The sequence below is a fragment of the Nanorana parkeri genome, unplaced genomic scaffold, assembly GCF_000935625.1.
Source record: "Nanorana parkeri isolate BGI_ZX_2015 unplaced genomic scaffold, ASM93562v1 scaffold90, whole genome shotgun sequence".
Classification (NCBI taxonomy): domain Eukaryota; kingdom Metazoa; phylum Chordata; class Amphibia; order Anura; family Dicroglossidae; genus Nanorana; species Nanorana parkeri.
In genome coordinates, this window is record NW_017306358.1 from 2,266,263 (window position 1) to 2,286,773 (window position 20,511).

At 47.7% G+C, this 20,511-nt stretch overlaps 1 protein-coding gene across 1 annotated transcript in view; it reads left to right on the forward strand.

The window, feature by feature from the left end:
- Positions 1-20,511, forward strand: part of LOC108783831 (vesicle transport protein SFT2A-like) — a 232,709-nt gene that overhangs the window by 204,151 nt on the left and 8,047 nt on the right. The gene's annotated exons all lie outside the window — the stretch shown is intronic.

A 20,511-nucleotide genomic window follows, 5' to 3' on the forward strand; every position in this document is an offset into this window, starting at 1 on the left:
TAGATGGATCAGGAACGTACCCGATGGTCAATTCGGCAGACTCAGGAGAACATGCACATAAAATTCTGACTATGGAGCCATGGGAGAAATCCTAACTAAGAAGTTTTTAGACAAAGGATACAACCCAAACATGATTGAGAAGGCCTATAAGAAACATCTTGTTCCCATTCCTAAGAAAGAACAAAAAGATAGAGGTTTTTATAATATCAGTTTTTGCACACGATTTAATGATGGAGCTCATGACATCTCTAAAATTCTGAAGAAACATTGACGAATTCTTGGGGAGGATGCTCTCCTCAAGAAATCTCTGCCCAAACATCCCAACGTAATTTTCAAAAAACCCAAAGACCTCCGTAGTGTTTTAGCACCCAGTAGAGTGAAATCTGCAAGAGGACTAATTATAGGGAAGGGGCTCTTTGGTCAAACTGGCTGCTATAAATGTAATGTCTCCAGCTGTGGAGCATGCCTGTTTTTGTGACACAGAAAGAAAGAGGTATCCAACCCCAATGGCAAAAGCTTCCCTATTAGACAATTCATTAATTGTGCATCACATTACGTCATATATGGTTAAAAAAAAGACATTCTGAGTAAGGGGGCGTGACCCCGGAAACGCATTAATACAGGCATTTTGTGCTGGTACACAGGACTGTCTGTGCAGCTCTCATCCATCCTTCACCATTTCTTGTCTTTTGCAAGCTCATTGTGTTCTACTCTTGTGAGTATGTTTTTAACTTTTGCCATCTTATATTAAAAACCATCCACACCAGAGTAGGCTCCCCTTGTTTTTGTTTCCTTCTCAGATATCACAGTCTCCCTGGCTGAAGTGGGGCAGCGACCCGTAGCATTCCTGAATTTCAACCCATAGTCTTTTTGGTGCTTTTTGTTGTTTTTTCACTACAGCAATATAACAGGTATTTGCACTGACCAGCATGCTAACAGCATTGTAACAGAGTTATTTTAAATGACCGCCAATGTAATGCAACAGAGGTATTGCACTGACCAGCAATGTAATGGAGATATTCGCATTGACCAGCAATGTAACAGAGGTATTTGTATTGACCAGCAATGTAATGGATGTATTCTCAATGACTGCCAATGTAATGGAGGTGTCACAGTCTGGTAACCGAGGCACTGGGGCACAAAAGCTCCAGGTCTTGCTCAGCAGGTTTAGAGTACCAAGCTGGAGTGAAACCTGGGGTACAGGCAGAAGAATCGGAAACTAGAAGTCTGTGTGTTATCAGGGACGCACTAGAAGTGGAGTATCTAAGAAGGGTCAGGCCTTCTACAGAGCCTCTAAATGGTGAGGATGATTAGCTGCTGGACACCTTTCAGGTTGCGGCCCACTAGCGCCCCACACAGACTTAGGAAACTGGTGCAGCACTGGGGGGCTCTGGACACAAAGGCAGACAGGGGCAAGGCTTGTACACATACAGCAGTACAGGATACAGAGGGACACAGGAGCAGGATTCCAAACAACAGTGGTAAGGGAACACAAGACAACGGAGTGACAGCACAACACGGCTATGCGGAAATAACAGAGGAGCAAGGCTGCAAGGACAAACAGCCACACAGAAGGAAGACAAACTCGCAGGAAGCAGGATCTCATGGCACAAGGGAATCACAGGAGACACAAGAAACAAAGCAGGAAAATAGCAATCTGCTTGAACGTCAGGCAACAAGTGAGCTAAACATTTAACACTGAGATTCAGCGTGGATTGGCAGGGAGCCGAGCACCTGGGACAGGAGGCAAAACCCGGTGATGGATCATGGCACAGGGAAGTGTGACATGAAGTATATACACTGTCCAGCAATGTAACTGAGATATTCTCACTGACCAGCAATGTAATGGAGGAATTTGCACTGACCAGCAATGTAACTAAAGAATTTACACTGACCAGCAATGTAATAGGGGTATTTACGCTGACCAGCCATGTAACAGAGGTATTTACACTGACCAGCACTGTAACAGAGTTATTCTAAATGACCACCAATGTAATGGAGGTAGTCGCACTGACCAGCAATGTAACGGAAGTATTCGCACTGACCATCAATGTAACAGATATTCACACTGACCAGCAATGTAACTAAGGAATTTTCACTGACCAGCAATGTAACAGAGGTATTCGCACTGGCCAGCAATATAACAGAGGTATTTACACTGATCAGCAATGTAACGGAAGTATTCTCAATGAGTGCTACTGTAACAGATATATTTGCACTGACTAGCAATGTAACTGAGGTATTCTCAATGACTGCCATTGTAACAGAGGTATTCGCACTGACCAGCAATGTAACAGAGGTATTTGCACTGACTAGCAATGTAATGGAGGTATTCTCAATGACTGCCAATGTAAGGGAGGTAAATACACTGACCAGCAATGTAATGAAGGTATATCGACTGACCAGCAATGTAACAGAGGTATTCTTACTGTGCAGATGAACACGCACAGTCAGCTGAACCCAACCTGCCTGTTTATAGCACATTGGTCATTGGGAAGGGGGCAGGCCTGCAGTCCCCCCCAAATAACAGAGTAACGGGCGCTTCCGGCACAACCTTCATTTTTTTAAATAAATAATTTTTAGTTTTTGGTACAAAGCATGTCACAGGCCCTCACAGCCGTGAGGCACACGGTGCAGTACATTATATAATAAACATTACAGCGTACAATACAATACTGGAACCCCAGTAAAGGAACAACCCCCAGTGAAAAACCGAACAACCCCCCCCCCTTCCCTTAGTAAGTGTGTGTCCACCCCAGCACCAGCCGCCCATACGGGGTGTCCGCACCTCCTACAGGAGTATATTCTAAACATGTTTGGAAAATAGAAACTAGTAGCAGATATACCCCAGGCAGTTCATCACGATTTACCGATTAACATTAATTAGAGATTCACAAAAAGCAAAAATGCGTCTCTTAGCTTGCTGTATCGGCGGACTCTAACCACCCTCCCCAGACTCTAGAAAATTTACCAGGACACCCCCTTCTGTTATACGTTGCCTTGTAAAGGCTTGAGTATGAGTTGACCAGGCTCTTCCAGTCAAATAAGTTAGGGGGTGCACTCTGTCTCCATCGCAATATTACCACTTTCCTAGCACAGAATAATATAATTCCCAGGGATGTCTGTAGTGCAACTGTGGGGGCAAGAGGTTCTGTCAGCCCCAAAATACATGTGTGTATGCTAGGAAAGAACGTAGCCTCGGTGTATTGGGATACAATTTGTGCGACCTCATCCCAGAATGGTCCGACCCGTGGGCAGGCCCACAAAATGTGGAAAAGGTCCGCCGACGGGTCGGAGCACCTCCAGCACACGGAATCACCACCTCTATAGATACGAGAAATCTGAGAAACACCCGGTGGTGTTTCTCAGTAGGAAGTTAACAGCTGCAGAGAAGAACTATGCAGTGGTAGAGAGAGAATACTTGGCCATAAAGTGGGCTCTAGATTCTCTGCGATACTTTCTCCTCGGTAGGAAATTCCGCCTGGTGTCGGACCACGCTCCACTGACTTGGATGAGACAGAATAAAAACATGAATGCTAGGGTGACCAGATGGTTCTTAGCCCTACAGGAATATAAATTTGTGGTAGAACATAGACCCGGTAGATATCACCAAAACGCAGACGCCCTGTCAAGGGTCCATTGCAGGGTGTCCCACATTGCCTCAGACACCTCTGCGTCGAGGCAGAGGGGGGGGATGTGTACAGGACACCAGGAATGGGTCCTGGATGGACGGTATATCCCTCCCTTGTTTAGGTGGTGGTCCCGTTAAAGTCACCTTGTATTCAGAGCCTCCATCCCTGACTACAGCCAGTTCTGGTAATGAAAGGGTTAAACCATCAGCCAGAGGGTGTGTTAAAAGGAACAGGAAGCCAGTCAGTCTGGCTTTGTGGAGTGTTTGGAACAGGACACATGGCTATGTGTGTTAAGCTGTGGAATACAGTCTGCCAAGACACTGCTGTGGCACCTGCGTCCATACTGGAACCCTCTGTGCGCAGGCTGGGACTCTAATCCTGAGGCTGGGACTCTAACCCTGAGGTGGGACTTAGTATACAGGCGCTGAGCCGAAGTCTTGTGTTTGCTGGATATAAGCCATTTACTTTGACTGTTTGTGGAAATGAATAAAAGTTTATTGTCTGATACGGCTGGCTACGGGTCATATCCGCCCTGAATATTACAGTATGTACAGAGGAGGCATGGAATAGGAGCCTATATACCTCAGAAAGCGGTTTCCTAAGGAGGTCTCTCCTAAGCATCATATCAAGCCTCCGAATTGGCTTCGGAAAGCATGCCGCATCTGTAGGTAGCGGAACAGATATGTATGGGGAATATGGCATTTTGCTTGTAGCTGACTTAAGGGCATGAGTGAGTTGTTAGAAACAATATCTCCTAACGTCTTAATACCTCTGCTGGGCCACACCTGGAAATCAGGGACACTCACGAATTGAGAAAGTAGTGGATTTTTCCAAAGTGGGGTATGAGGGGACCATCCCTGTTGATGCAAGCAGTTTGCAGATAGATAACCAAGCCATGACTGTGGCTCTCATTGAGACAGTAAGGCTATACGGGGCTTTGAGGCCCCGCAGGGGTAGTCCACCCAAGGCCTCAAATGACCCCAGAGAGGCTGCCTCCACCACCACCACAGCATCTCCACCATCACTCGTGAACCACCTGTGTAGAACCACCATTTGACCGGCCTGGTAGTATTTCTTGAGATCTGGAACTGCCAGTCCCCCCCTGAACCATGGCTCTTGTAACGTAGTGAGTTTAATCCTAGGGGACTTAGAGTTCCAAAGGAATGAGCCAAGGAGAAAATTAATTTTACGGAAGAAAAATTGTGGGACCCAGACAGGGGAATTCCTAAGCAAGTACAGAAAAAGGGGGAGGATTTTCATTTTGACTAGATTTACCTTACCCACCAGAGATAGAGGAAGATGCTTCCATGACTCAAGTCTATTTTTTAGTTTGGAGAGCAAGGATAGTAGGTTAAGGGAGTAATAATCCCTCACTGACTTAGTCACTTGTACTCCCAAATAGGTGATGGTGTCTACCCATCTCAGAGGCATAGAGGGATCCGCCTTGGACTGTGTCTCCTGGTCTAGGGGCACTATATGGGATTTAGACCAATTTACCTTCAGTCCCGAGAAGACTGCGAAGGCATCTAAAATATGCAGTGCTGTCCATAGTGACGGACCAGCATCAGCCAAAAAGAGGATAAGGTCATCTGCATGTAGCGCCAACCGCTCTTTTTTTAACCCCGAGATCTCCTGCGAGGAACGGAGGGCAATAGCTAAGGGCTCCATTACCAACGCAAACAGCCCCGGGGATAAGGGACAACCCTGTCGGGTCCCTCTTTTAATCACAAAGGCCTCAGAGAGGAGAGATCCTATCTTAAGGACCGCCCGAGGATGGTCATACAAAATACTAATCCATCTGCGAAACTGAGGGCCAAATCCCATCAATCTAAGCACTTCCCACATATATCCCCAGTCGACGGAGTCAAAGGCCTTGGCTATATCCAACGAGACCAGGGCTCTAGAACTTACATTTTCATGGGTAACTTGGAGGTTAGTAAACAATCTGTGTAAGTTAGTGTCCGTAGACTTGCCAGGAATAAACCCGGTCTGGTCTATGTTAACCAGGGATCCAATGACCTTGGAGAGTCTGGTCGCCAGCACCTTGGTCAATATTTTAAGGTCCATATTTAACAGAGCTATAGGTCTGTATGAGGAACATAGAAGGAGGTCCTTACCAGGCTTGGGCAACAAGACAACATGTGCTTCCTTGAAGGAGTCCGGGAGGGCTACCATCTCCAGACATGCGGCATACGTGTCCCTGAGCCGGATGGCAATGGAATCAGCATATTTCTTATACCATTCAGCAGGAAAGCCACCCGGCCCAGGGGACTTCTCATTCGGAAATGAGGATATGGCCAGCTGTATCTCTAGCTCAGTTATGGGCCTCGCGAAAAACTCCCTATCCTCCCATTCCAGCCTAGGGATCTCCAGCTCACTCAAGAGGCTGTGCAGGGAGCCCAGGTCATATTCAGGAATGTGGGAGTAAAGATTCCTATAATAGGCAACGAACTCCTGCAGGATCAGAGAAGGATCCGTAACTCTCACCCCCTCATCATTCATTATGGCAGGGATATTCGTTTGTGACCTTGATCGTTTCCACCACCAACAGTGCCAGGAGCTTATCCCCTTTCAAACAAGGCCTCCCGTGACTGCCGCAGGGAACACCGCGTCAGCCCCACATGGTGCAGGTTAATGGAACGTCTGGCTTGTTTGAGGGCTGCCAGCGTGGACTGCATAGGCTGCCGCACAGTCTGCTTCCTCATCCTGCAACTGTGTTAGGGCCGTGCAACCCTCCCGACGGACAGCTTTGATACCGGATATATACTCTCCCCTAGTACATGCTTTAAAAGCATCCCAAACCACCAGAGCCGTTGCAGTGCCAGCATTGAGTTGCCAATAGGTGAGTATGGCCGGGGACACCCTTGCCACCACTCCCTCCTCTCCCAACCACTCTGGGGACAATCGCCAACACCCCTGCTTCCTCCCACCCGGCACTGAGAAGGTCATAGAGAGTGGGACATGGTCTGAGAGTCCACCCGGAAGATAGGAGGCACCAGAGACCATGCCCAACATAGACTGGTTGCTGAATGCCATGTCAATCCTGGCCGAGGAGCCATGAGTGTGGGACAAATGGGAATAAGCTCTGACCCCAGGGTGCTTCCATCTCCACACCTCCTCTACCCCAGCAGTCTCAGCCCAGGATTGCAGATCCAGACCCAGCGGTCAAGTCTGGTTGGAGAAATCCAGAGAGGGATTCAGGACAGTATTAAAATCTCCAGCAAGAAGTATCGGTATAGGGATGTATGGTGTAAGCTTTCCCAGAAGATCATAGAGAACTTGTACCTCAAACAGGGGAGGTACATACACACTGATCACTGCCAAGCAAGTAGCCTGGATATTAAGGATTACTATGGCAAACCTCCCACCAGGGTCTGCGATGGTGTGGAACAGTACACGGTAGGGATTTACTAATGAGCACTGAGGCACCCCGGGAGTACGTAGAGTATGTGGCATGCACCGCTCATTGTATCCAGGGGCGCCCCTGAGCCAACACTTTATTGCCATCCAAATGAGTCTCCTGCAATAGAACAATATGTGGCCTAAGTTGTTTCAGGTAATTACATACCAGTGATCGCTTGAATTTATTATTCAACCCCCGATTATTCCAGGAAAATACCTTGATGTCATCCAAACCCATGGATCCAAATTGTACATGGAAGTGGAGACAGCTCCCGCACTAGCTGCAGGCGTGATCTAGGACAACACACAACCCCCAGGGCCCTATAGGAACGAAATAACCCCTCCTCCCAGGGAACCACAGAAAACCAAACATCAACATTATCCCGGGAAGCTTAAACCCAAAAAAACAGTTCAGGTAATGCACCTCTTAGACTATAGGGCACATATACCAAGGCATGTGCTAGTGTGTAGCACCAAAAAAAAAAGAAAAATGGAGTAAAACGTCAATGTCCTCCCAAAACGTTGAGGGAGCCAGTTGTAGTCACTATACTACCGGACAACATCCATTCAGAGACACGGAGAGCAGCTCCAGGTCCAGTATGCTGTGCAGAAGATAAAGAGCAGGGCCTGCCTTCTGAGCCCTGTGTACCCCAGCTCCGGCAGCCACAACATGTAAGAAAGGCATCATGCATCCAGTCAGTGGATAAGGATGGAGGGAGAATAATAAGTGCCAACTGCGAATATCAATAAGAGTATAGTTCCAGGAGCTTCATCCACCACAGCAAGACCCTGCCGGCCAAATCTTAGGGTAAACTGTTCAGGAGCAAAACAGCAGAGAGAGTAAAACATGAAACAGAAGATACAATTCCATGGCAGCAGCAAGTGGTGTTCTCTCATCCCAGTCCATCCAACCACTCGGCGGCAGACAGCGGTGTGTCGAACATACGGACTGAGGCACCCTGAGTCTGCTGGGATAAATCATGTTGTATGAGATGCCCTTGTCGCGAAGACGGCGTCGTACATCCACAAAGGACCTCCTACTTTTCTGGATCTCAGCCGAGAAGTCAGGAAAGCCGAACCGATGCATTCTCGTGGCGAAGGTCAGGAAAAGTTCTAGCTGCCGCCAGTATTCTGGTCCGATCCTGGAAATTTAGGAGACGAACTAGGAAAGGCCGTGGGGGAGCCCAGGGACTGGTTTACCCGTGGGGACTCTATGTGCCCTCCCTACCACAAAGGTGGGGGGCAGTACTTGCAGGGCCAGCATTTTTTTAAAGAAGGCTTCTGCAAACTGGGTAGGCTGCGCGCCCTTCGCTCCTTCAGGTAAGCCCACAACACGTACATTATTCTGCCTCATCCTGTTTTCAGAGTCATCCACTTTAGCGGCCAGTACGGTGTGTTGCAGGTCCTGGATGAATGAGGTATGATCTTGAACGGATTCCTCCACCCCCGCGTCTCAGCCGGGGACAGTCTTCCCCTGATCTTATCCAGATCATGCCTGATATGCGTACACTCTACAGCAAGATGATCTATTTTTGCTGTGAGCGCTATTTTACATCCCTCAATGGCTGTCAGGATCCAGAGCACCCCAAGGTGGTGCTGGAGCCAGGTCCTGCAGATCCTGTGCTCGCCTGCGGGTGTGCCCCAGCTGTGACTGATCATCACATCACCTGGTGCTTCCTGGGAGGGTATTTAGGACCTCCCTGCAGTCGGGAAGCTGGCTCAGTATTGCGTCGCCTGCACTTGACTGATTCCCATAAACCTGAACCCTGCTTCCTGAGACCCTGCTTCCTGAGACCCTGCTTCCTATCTGCAGACCTGTCACCGACCCGGCTTGTTACCCGACCACTCTCTTGGATCCTGTTCCTGTACCGTGCTGCTGCCCTCCTGTTAACGACCCGGCTTGTACCTGACCACTCTTCTTTTATCCTGAAGCCTGCCATATATCTGCAGGCCTGTTACCCCTGCTTGTTGCTTCCCCCTGGCTGTAGCTGTGTGTGTGTCCCAACGGTGGGTTTATTACTTCACTGCTAAACCTGTGGGGGGTTGAGGGGGTTTGTAGTTTTGTTGTTGTGTAGCAAATAAACTGTGTGCATAGAACCCTATCCTGTGTGGGCATATTAATTTGGTCATCCTGCGTGGGTACCTGCATGTGGTGTGAGGACGCCTGTGCATGGTACCCTGACAATGGCTTCCAGGATTGATTTAGTCTCAGCTTTTTCAATACCTGGATTGGATGTGGCATCATGCGGATCCCGAAGAGCCTCCACAGCGTCAGCAGCTACCCCCGCCATGTCACAAACCGAGCAGGAGCACACATAGGCAGCCTGTGAAGAAGGCAAGATGGCGGCGGATGGACACGAGGCCAGACCCTTGGATTTCTTGGTACCTCGTTTCGGCATGTCCGTGCGTTTACCGGACCTAGATGACATTGCCTCCCGCTCCGGACATCCAGTACTATGTCTCCCCAGTTATGAATGAACAGGAAGTGCTCTACATCACTTCCTGTTCATTCATGAGTTTCTGAAAATATTTACTATCTAATATTTACTATAATGGGGAGGAGGCTCCTCCCCATTCAGAAACTGGATGATAGTAAATATTTTCTGAAATGAATGGGAGGTCTCTGTGCTTTCCAATAATTTAGAACAGAGGCTGCAGAAAAAGGGAAATATCAGGGGGCTGTTTAGACCCCTAATATTTCCCCAAAGCCCCCCAACAGTAGAAATGTGAATTAAAAAAATAATAAATAAAAAAATAGTAAAAAATAAAAAAAAAGTCCTGGAGGCAGGGCGCTGGGTGACGTCACACGCCTGTTGGGGGGGCACTTTTTTTTTTCTTGCCTCGGCGCAAAAGGAGCTAGCTATGATTATGCTCCCGCGGTGCTTGTGCTGCTGCCGGCTGAATGTGTCAGACACCGCAGACGGAAAGGGGCAGGACACCTCTCCCTGTGTGCAACGTCGGCCACATTCGGCCACACAAGCACAGCGGGAGGACAGGACGACGTCACCTCTAGAACGCACTGGAATGCAAGCCGGCCGACTTACTGCGTTCAGGGGTGGGAGGGGGTGTGGGGTTGTATTGAAGTCAATGGCACCGTAGCCATGCCCCCGCCCACAGTGAGATCGCCCGCACCCGGAACGCAGGCACATTAGTGCCTGCATTCCGGTCCAGTGCGATCTGCAAAAATAGTGCTTGCAGCCTGCGTTCAAGGTGCGGGCGATCACACTGCGGGTGAGGGGCGTGGCTGCGGTGCCATTGACTTCAATGCACCGTCACACACCCTCCCGCCCCTGAATGCAGGTGTTTTTTCATTGTTAGATCTCATTGAACTTATCATTTGAAAAGTAGATCTCCGGAAGAAAAATTGTGGGCGTCCCTGTTTTAGTCCAACGTTGAGTCACTTAGCCTTGTTCCCACGTTGGAGGTTTGACTTTTTGGCCGCAATTCTTCCATGGAGACCACTTCCGGCCAGACTTTTCCGGACAGTAGATGGGTGTACCTGGGTCCCACTGGTTTCCACCTGTTCGGTGCTGATGGCAATGCTGGACATCTTCCGATGTCGAAGGTAAGTAAGCATGATGATGATTTAATCTGCTGAATTACGTTTCCTTGGCTGACCACTGCGTCTACGGTCCTCAACGTTGCCCGTTTCTTTGTGCTTCTTTAGAAGAGCTTGAACAGCACATCTTGAAACCACAATCTGCTTTGAAATCTTTGCCTGGGGGAGACCTTGCTGATACAGTATAACTACCTTGTGTCTCGTTTCTGTACTTAGTCTTGCCATGGTGTATGACCTGTGACATGAAACTGTCTTCCACAACCTCGCCTTAATGGCAGAGTTTGGCTGTTCCTCACTCAGTTTTAAGCCTCCTACACAGCTGTTTCTGTTTCAGTTAATGACTATGTTTTAGTCTGTGTGACATGTTTCAGATATCATAACTGACATACTTTTATTACATTATGACACTTCATGTATTCTGCCTTTATTATATATTGACACTTCATGTGCTCCTCCTCTATGCTGTCTTTGTGCTGACTGCGGCCGCGATGCTGGAGGGGGACTAGGCACTTCAAGCAGAGACTGGTGAGCAGCTAGTGTGCATTGGGTCTCACTGGGGGCAGATAAGGAGGGTCTCACCGGGGGCAGATAAGGAGGGTCTCACCGGGGGCAGATAAGGAGGGTCTAACCGGGGGCAAATGCCAAGGGTCATACCAGGGGAAGATGAGGGTCTCAGCAAGGGCAGTTAAGGAGGGTCTCAGCAAGGGCAGATAAGGAGGTCTCTTCTAGGGATGCTCCGGTACCGATTTTTCCGGTAACGAGGACCGATATTTATATTTCTGTACTTGCCAATACCAAGTACCGATACTGGTACTTCCGCTAGCATGGAGAAAAGATCCCATGGAAATGCTGACTGACACCGAGAGCCTAGGTAAGTGGGCTGGAATCTATGGTCATTATTGGAAGATCTCACCGGGGGCAGATGAGGAGGGTCTCACTAGGGGTAGATAAGTAGGGTCTGAGCAGGGTAGATGCCGAGGGTCTCAGCAGGGCAGATGCCGAGGCTCTTACCGGGGAAGGTGAGGATTTCAGCCAGGGCAGATAAGGAGGGTCTCGGCAGGGGCATATGAGAGTCTCACCAAAGGCAGATAAGGAGGGTCTCTGCAGGGCAGAATAGGAGGGTCTCTGCAGGGCAGAATAGGAGGGTCTCTGCAGGGCAGAATAGGAGGGTCTCTGCAGGGCAGAATAGGAGGGTCTCAGCAGGGCAGAATAGGAGGGTCTCTGCAGGGCAGAATAGGAGGGTCTCTGCAGGGCAGAATAGGAGGGTCTCTGCAGGGCAGAATAGGAGGGTCTCTGCAGGGCAGAATAGGAGGGTCTCTGCAGGGCAGAATAGGAGGGTCTCTGCAGGGCAGAATAGGAGGGTCTCTGCAGGGCAGAATAGGAGGGTCTCTGCAGGGCAGAATAGGAGGGTCTCTGCAAGAATAGGAGGGTGTCTGCAGGGGAGAATAGGAGGGTGTCTGCAGGGCAGAATAGGAGGGTCTCTGCAGGGCAGAATAGGAGTGTCTCTGCAGGGCAGAATAGGAGGGTCTCTGCAGGGCAGAATAGGAGGGTCTCTGCAGGGCAGAATAGGAGGGTCTCAGCAGTGCAGAATAGGAGGGTCTCAGCAGGGGCAGTTGCAGAAGGTCTCACCAGGGGAAGATGCGGATGGTCTTAGGGGCAGATGTGGAGGGTTTCAGCAGGGGCAGCTGCGAAGGGTTTCAGCAGGGGCAGATAAAGAAGGTCTCACCAGTGGCAGATGTGGAGGGTCATAGCAGGAGCAGATAAGGAGGGTCTCGGCAGTGGCAGATAATGAGGGTCTCAGCAGGGGCAGATAAGGAGGGTCTCAGCAGGGGCAGATGAGGGTCTCACCAGGGTATATAAGGAGGGTCTCTGCAGGGGCAGATGCCGTGGGTCTCAGCAGGGGCAGATGCAGAAATTCTTACCAGGGCAGATTAGTAGGGTCCCACCAGTAGCAGATAAGGAGGGTCTCACCAGGGGCAGATAAGGAGGGTCTCACCAGGGGTAGACCTGGAGTCTAAGCAGGGGCAGATGCAGGCACCAGCACAATACCACAATGTGTGTAATGGATATGTGCACATTATGTGTGTGTCATTTGTGCATGTGGGGGAGGTGGAGTGTTTATTTCCGTTGTTTTATTCATTTATTTTTGCCAGTGGCCACTTTGAAGAAATTTCAGGGGTCTGATATGGTGTAGGAAGAGATTGAGGACACAGAGTTCTCAGTCTCCTCCCCTGCTGCCCAGCACTTACTACTGAACACATAATTACTGAGCACTTCCTTGTTCATTCACTAACTGAAGAGATCATTAACATATAATTAATGTTTACTGATCTCCTATGCATAAACTGGAGTGCTGATTAAAAAAAATTCAGAAGGGTCGGTAAACAGGAGACATGTTTACTGTTCTCCCCACTTGCCATCCTGAATGGAATAGATCTTCCCAACTTTGTGCCCGCAATATGATCCCCTCTGCAACCCACTGTCTCTGGTAGGGACTGGGGGAGAGCAGTAGGAATTGGAGTGCACACAGGAGAGAGCAGGTTGTGGAGAGGATCAGATTGAAGGCAAATGGCGGGGAGGATCAGTGACAGGCAGTGACTCGCTGAGTGACCATGAACTTATAGCCTAAGGCCTGGTTCAAACCTGGGCGTTTTACAGCGTGTTCCTACGCTCTGTAAAACGCTCATCATGTGAAAACCAATGATTGCCTATGGGCATGATTCCCACCTGGGCGTTTTACAACGCTAGGAACGCGCTGCAAAATGCCCTGCGCCCAAAGAACTACAGGAGCTGCTTTGGGGCATATTTGCAGCGCGTATCCATTGGCATACAGCCAGGTAGCCCTCGGAAACGCAGTAAAAACGTGCGACAAGCGCGCATATTCGATACGCCTAGGTGTGAACCCAGCCTTAGGGAATGTGAAGGATATAAAGGTTACTGAACCTATCGACTGCAAGAAGTTCGGTTCTCACTTAAGGCTTATATCCATGGGAGTAAAAGGGTTGACTGTATGCAGCTGCATTTTAATGGAAACAGTTGTATTTGATAAAAACACCCTTCAGCATGAGCCCTCAAGAAGGTTCTGCTGTGCTTTGCACAGGCCCCCCTTATAATCTGTTAGGTTGTACATTTGTGTTGGTTCCAAAACCTTACTCCATAGAAGCCATTGTTTTCTTGCATTATGTTTATGATGGTCAACAATGCGTTGCATATACTCAGTGAAATTCCCCATAGTTTTGAAATGTGTGATAGAAAGACGTGTAAATACCTTCTCTTCTACATAGAAGACTATGTTGTTTTTCATTGCTTTTCAAAAATTTCTGTATTTACTGTGTTTGAAGAGAAGCGTAGGATTGGTTTGTATGTGAGAGTTTGTAGTATAGTATTGTGGATAGTGCCACAGTGTGAGCTACAGTATGTAGTGCAACATTGTGTGTGTGTGTTCCACTTGTATGAAAGACACCCCTCCTAGGTTGAGGCTGTGCAGCTTCCTTCCGTCACTGTTCTTCCTTTAGATCCATACTCTGCATACCATTGTCTCTGAAGTCTTCCACTGCTGTTGGCACTAGGTTCATGACAGGTCTGCTCTCATAAGTGACTGTATTACTGTATTTAAATCTCTCACATAATTACATCAATCAGAATCTTCCACCAATTGTCTGATGTCACTGAATGTTACATATGCCAACTGTTGCACTTAATAACGTTTAAAACAAAATAATTTGTTGAAACAAAAGGCTATATGTGAAACGAAAAGGGGGGTGGCAGAGCATAAACCAATAAAATCAATGCACATATACAAAACTAATCATGATAGTATGGATCATGGGGCTGCCTTGGGGGGGTTGCAAAGTAAATGATTCAAGGACTCAGTGTTCACAAACAGAGATAAGAAATACAATTTACTAAGGAATGCAACGACTTAACATTTTGGAAGCAGCTCAAACTGGTTTCTGTAGGATATACTGAAAAACACAATTTCACTTGCTCAAATTAAATCTTAATCATGCTTTTAGTTTAATTAGCCAAGATCAAAAGAGCTCTCAAAGGCCCTGAGAAAGAAGGTTGTGCTTGGTGAGAATGTAAGGTCATTTGTTCAAAAACTGAAATTAAACTGGAAATGGATCTTTCATTGAGATAATTATCAGAATCACAGCAGCAAATCCAGCAAAGAATGGCTCAGAAAGAAGTGAAAGGTTGTGGACTGGGCTAGTTGAAACCCTTATTTAAATCCAATTGACATGTTTGGGGGGAATTTGAAATGGGCATTTCATGCAAGGAAACCCAAAAACAATGTCCAACTGAAGTGGTCAGAGACTGATGGGCAGTTATGCAAAATGCCTGCAACAAGTTGTTTCTGCTATAGGGGGCAATACCAGCTTCTGAGGCCAAGGGTGTACTTTTTTCACAGTGCACCATTAAATGTTTTCATATTTTTTGTTGAATAAATGTTTAAAAAGTCAACACTTCCTTTTGTTTTTTTTTAAAGTATATCTCCTTTGTAGGCACTGTTTTAATGAAGATCTAATATTTGCCTGTTAAAATATGTTTGAATATATGTTCAAATAAGTTAATTTCCATGGGATGTACTTACTTTTTCACATGACATTACATTCACAAAATAGAAAGTAAATATCTTACAAATAACATTCTACATGCACAAAATTACCACAATCAACAACCTGCACCAACTCCAGAAATTACCCCATTCATGAAGCATACACTTATGCTTAATTAGTATGTGGGTTACATGTGGGTTGCCAAAAAGTGATCGTAGCTTAAGGCTATAGATCAGATGGGAAGTCTGTAAGGAGACAGTGTCCACTGACTTTTAGTTAAAATAGTCATGAACTGCAATTAAGTTGTTTTTTTTTGTAGTATTAGCACAAGTTTTGGTAAGAAGATGTTAAAATTCAAACAGTTGGCAGTTCTTGAAAGCTCAGAACTTTTAGCAATCACAAAAGAAATGCCCAGGTATGGACATATTCTAATGAAAATAGTAGCAGAGTAAAAGTATTCATGGGTTTGGAAATTCTGCCCATTGGAGTTGAGACATTCTACAAGCTACTCACAAAGCAGAGTCTTTGCAGTGGTAAAAACTCTGCTTGTGAATGGCTTGAAGAATTTCCATTCAAGGTTACATTTTCCTCCATGGCAGTTATGATCTGTCTGGGTCAAAGCTGCTATCCACGATGTGTGATGCAGGGGCTGACTGGCAACTTTTAGCCCAATGGGCAAGTACAACCCAGAAGTCCACGGTGTGACGACTTGGCCCCCCTCCGGCTCTGCCTCTTTTGCCATCCATGTAACGGTAATTTGAATGGTCGGGTGATGTGAGGACTCACCATGAAAGGGGCGACTGGCTGGGGGATGGCACTCTCCTCCTGCTGGGCTCCCTACATGGTTCTGGCCTTACTCCGCTCCATGTCCAGTACTTAGGCACTCTCGCCCACTGTAGGCTGCCACTGGCTGTCCATGCTTCTGGGCTGTGAGGTGAGGGAGGATAGTGGGAGGAGCCGGACAGTGTCAAAGTCAGAGTTCTATCATTTTTCTTAACCCCATAAATTTTCTCGAGCACGTCACTTACGGTGGGGCAGCGTCATCCGAATCAGATGTTTTCATGACCCCCTGTCTTCATGCACACCTGGAAGTGACGCGGTAGATACATTTCTGGGTTGAGGAGAATTATGGCACACCAGTAGCGGTGGGATGCCTCGTCAGTGCTCTGCCACTGACTCCAAGCTGTATAGGGACTACAAATCTCATCACATTATATATCAATGTAGATTAATACCATCAGCTATAGAGGACTATAATTCTTAGCAATATATTATACAGCAATGCAGAATAATACCAACAGCTATAGAGGAGTATGAATTCCAGCAATACATTATACAGCAATGCAGGATGGCACCTGCTATAGAGGACTACAAATCCCAGCAAAACACTATACAGCCATGTAGAATAATACTTTCAGCTATAGAGGACTACAAATCTCAGCAATACATTGTACAGCAATGCAGAATAATAGTATATTAATGTGCTACATACTCTTTGCTGCTCGTGGTGTCAGCCTGATGTCTTGGTCAGAGTGTCTCAGGAGTGGTGTGGAGGGTCTCAGCAGGAGGAGATGTGCGGGCGGCAGAAGAGCTGTAAGCAGGCACTATGTGGTTCCCCAGAAGGCTGTCGTGAGATCCCCAGAAAATGTGGGACCTAACACAGCCGCATCAATTTGAAAAATGAAAATGCCGGTATCATTTTTTGTGTTGCAGTACATGTATCGGTACACAGTGCAGAGGTCAGTGGTGTAATGTAGACCTCAGTATGTAACGCAGTGCAGAGGTCAGCTGTGTAATGTAGAGCTTAGTATGTAATGCAGTGCAGAGGTGGTGAGCGGTGTAATGTAGAGGTCAGAATGTAACGCAGTGCAGAGGTCAGTGGTGTACTGCAGAGGTCAGTATGTAACGCAGTGCAGAGGTCAGCGGTGTAATGTAGAGGTCAGACTGTAAAGCAGTGCAGAGGTCAGCGATGTAATGTAGAGGTCAGTATGTAACGCAGTGCAGAGGTCAGCGGTGTAATGTAGAGGTCAGACTGTAAGGCAGTGCAGAGGTCAGTGGTGTAATGTAGAGGTCAGAATGTAACGCAGTGCAGAGGTCACACAGAAAGAACAGGGACTTACAGTGACTCTTTTCTTTTCCTGTTTCAGGTGCTGTGCCCTCTTCTCTTCCTCTCCTGGTGGGGGGAGCAGCGAGGTTGCCTGCACGTTTTGAGCTGATTCCTCCAGCAGCCATCTCGTGTTGTCCTAACTTCAGGTCCTGCGCAGCACTACACAGCCAGCCAATAGAAGTGCAGTCTCCCTCCCAGCCTTATAGCAGAAGAAGTGGGCGGAGGGAGCTACCGAGGAGCCCGATCACTGACACGGGCATCATCAAAGGCAGCTTCTTCTCCTCCTCGGCCGCTGCAGGAGCAGAGTGGCTGAGAGGAAAGAGATGAAAAAAGTGATTTCCGCTGCGCCAGTGGGGGCCGTTTTTAAAGGCACCAGAGAGGCCCCGGGAAGAAATTACCACCCTGCCCCCCGACCCAGTCCGTCCAAATACATGTGGAGCCATCCGTGGATAAGGGTGGGTTTTGCCACTGACACCTCATCTTAGAAACACGTACTTGGCTGGGTTTTGATTCCCGTTCACAGCTCTCAGGTTTCCCCATTTGGGGCCATAGCTATGTACCTAATACATGGTTGGGGTTGACTTCAAAGAGATCTGTGATTTTGTAACAGTGTGTGTTGATTGACTGAAGCAGGAGCACCTGGAACATGATGTACATCTTGTCACAGATGTGCCTACATTGTTAAGTTACAGGTTTTAAGCGTATCTTAAATTTCCAGTTACATGTATATTGCATGACCTGGTGCATGGACATGCCATCATTTTGTTTTTGAAAACTTTATATGCAGAAACTTTCTATCTTGACAAGCACAAAATAGGTCATGTCTATATTTGGTTTCATCTTGATAACTAATTCAGCCCTTTCGTCAACATCTGTTTAAGAAGAGCAGAGCAACTGAACAGAGAGCGGGAGTGGCAGCCGAATTTGAGAGCAATTTGGGAGTGCTTGGCTTGTGACTGGGGAGCCTGTGAGCAGATGTTTAGGAGCTGAGGGTTGCAGAGGCTTGAACGAGAGACATAAGCTGTGAGTAAGCTGCTGCTGCACTGGAATTGCAGCATTGTGTGTGGGCTGTGAGAGGGGGTGTGTACGGTCTCTGTGTTGAGTCTGAGCTTGTGATGCTGTATGCTACTTCTTGGGTGCTGGGAGCGGAGGGGGAGAGAGAGACAGTGTTTGCTGAGACTGTTAACCATTTGGGGAACTGTATCGGAAAAGATCTGCTAGGGACACTTAACTGTACTAAACTGCTGAGACTGGGGTTACTATAAACTGCATTAAACTACTGAGGCTGGAGTCACTCAGAATTAAACTACGGAGGCTGGAGTCACTGTGAACTGTACTAAACTGCTGAGACTGGGGTCACTGTGAACTATATTAAAAACATATTAAACTGCTGAGCCAGCCAAACAGCCGAATGCTAGAAGTCTAACTAACAAACTGGAGGACCTTGAACTCCTCTTACTCGAGGAGGACTTTGACTTCGTGGGAGCAAAGCTGGCCATACACCTATAGATTTTCTGCAGATTTTCTACTGTCAGATGGAAAAAGTGCAACAGATTCCTCCATCTACGCTAAACTGTGTGGATGGAGCAATCTCCCTCTGGGCCAAGCTTCAGTATCTTGCTAGTCGGCCCCGCAGGCTGTCAAAGTACCTGAACAATCTGATTGGATGCAGGCATTGTTCAGGTGTTTTGAGAGCCAGCAGGGCCAAATAGCAAGATACTGAAGCTTGGCCCAGTGGGAGAATCCTCCATCCACACAGTTTAGCGTAGATAGAGGAAACTGTCGCACTTTTTCCATCTGACCATATACAATCTATAGGTGTATGGCCAGCTTGACAGAAATATGGCTGTACAGCTCACATGACTGGGCAGTTAACATACATGGGTACAATCTGTTTTGGATGGATAGGGTCATTAGAAGAGGAGGAGGGGTATGCATGTATGTGAAGAGCAATCTGCAGGTGCACATGCGTGAGGACATCGTTGATGGTGCTGAGTGCTTGTGGCTAGAACTAAATAAGCTTGAGGTAAATAGTAGACTGATTATAGAGGTATGCTATAGACCCCCAAACATAAAGTAGGATGAGGAGACTCAACTCCTCTCACAAATTGAATTGGCTGGGAAAAAGAGTAACGTTATCATAATGGGGGACTTCAATTATCCAGACATTGATTGGGCAAAAGAAACCACACACTTACCCAAGGCTTGCCGTTTCCTTAACTTATTGAGAGACAGTTTCATGGAACAGATGGTAGAAGTCCCAACTAGGATGAATGCATTATAAGATCTAATAATATCAAATAATGCAGAGCTGGTTGCAGACATAGAAACGCGGGAAAACTTGGGTAACAGCGCTCACAGGGTGATCACGTTCACAGTAGGTTACAGAAAAGAAAGGCAGGCTGGTTTGACAAGAACACTAAACTTCAAAGAGGCAAACTTCAACAAGCTGGGATCATTAATGCATTATATAAAATGGAAGGAACTATTTATTACTATTTAAGTTAACCTCCCTGGCGGTCTGATTATTTAATTTTCTCTCCCGTTCTTTGAAGGACACAGGGCAACAGATTGTAGATCCTGTATGGTAGGGTATATCGCCACCTGCAGGAGTAGGACGCTAGGCACATAACAAAAAGACAAAGCCAGCCTAGGGGCGGCCCCTGCTGGTGGCCAAACCCCCCACCTGCTGACAAGTCTCCAGTTTTTTGCCTAGCGTCAGGAGTAAGGAGCTAAGAATTTTTCTCTGGGATTCTTCTTCCCTTTTCCTTCGTTTTTTTGGTTGAATCTTCAAGCAATTGCCGGCTGGGTGACACGCTGGATGTGCATAGATCCTTGTAGTCCGACCCAGTCTGGCCTACGTGCGTATGCGGACTCTGCTCCGGTGGGTCGGCTGCGCTAACTCTATCTCATAGAGTGGCCTATGGGAGTCTTCCCGGAGGGGTGCATATGACTGGGGGGTCTCAGCTGCCCAGTCACAGTACCCTTCACAGGCAGGCGGCGCCCCGGCTACGGTCAGGTGGCGTTTCGTCATCCCTGCTGAACCCTGAATTTGGTGCGGTTGTGTTCTGCATTGACGCTCCCAGTTTACTGGTGCGATACTTCCCAGGGTCTTCTCCTGCGTCCCCTAGGAGGTGAGTATGCTGGACTGGGGGTCTGTCGGAGCCCTGTGCACGGTGACTTGTGCTGTGGCCATTGAACAGTCTGGGCCTGCTGCAGTCGCTGTGGTTGTCACTGGGTCATCGCGGTCGT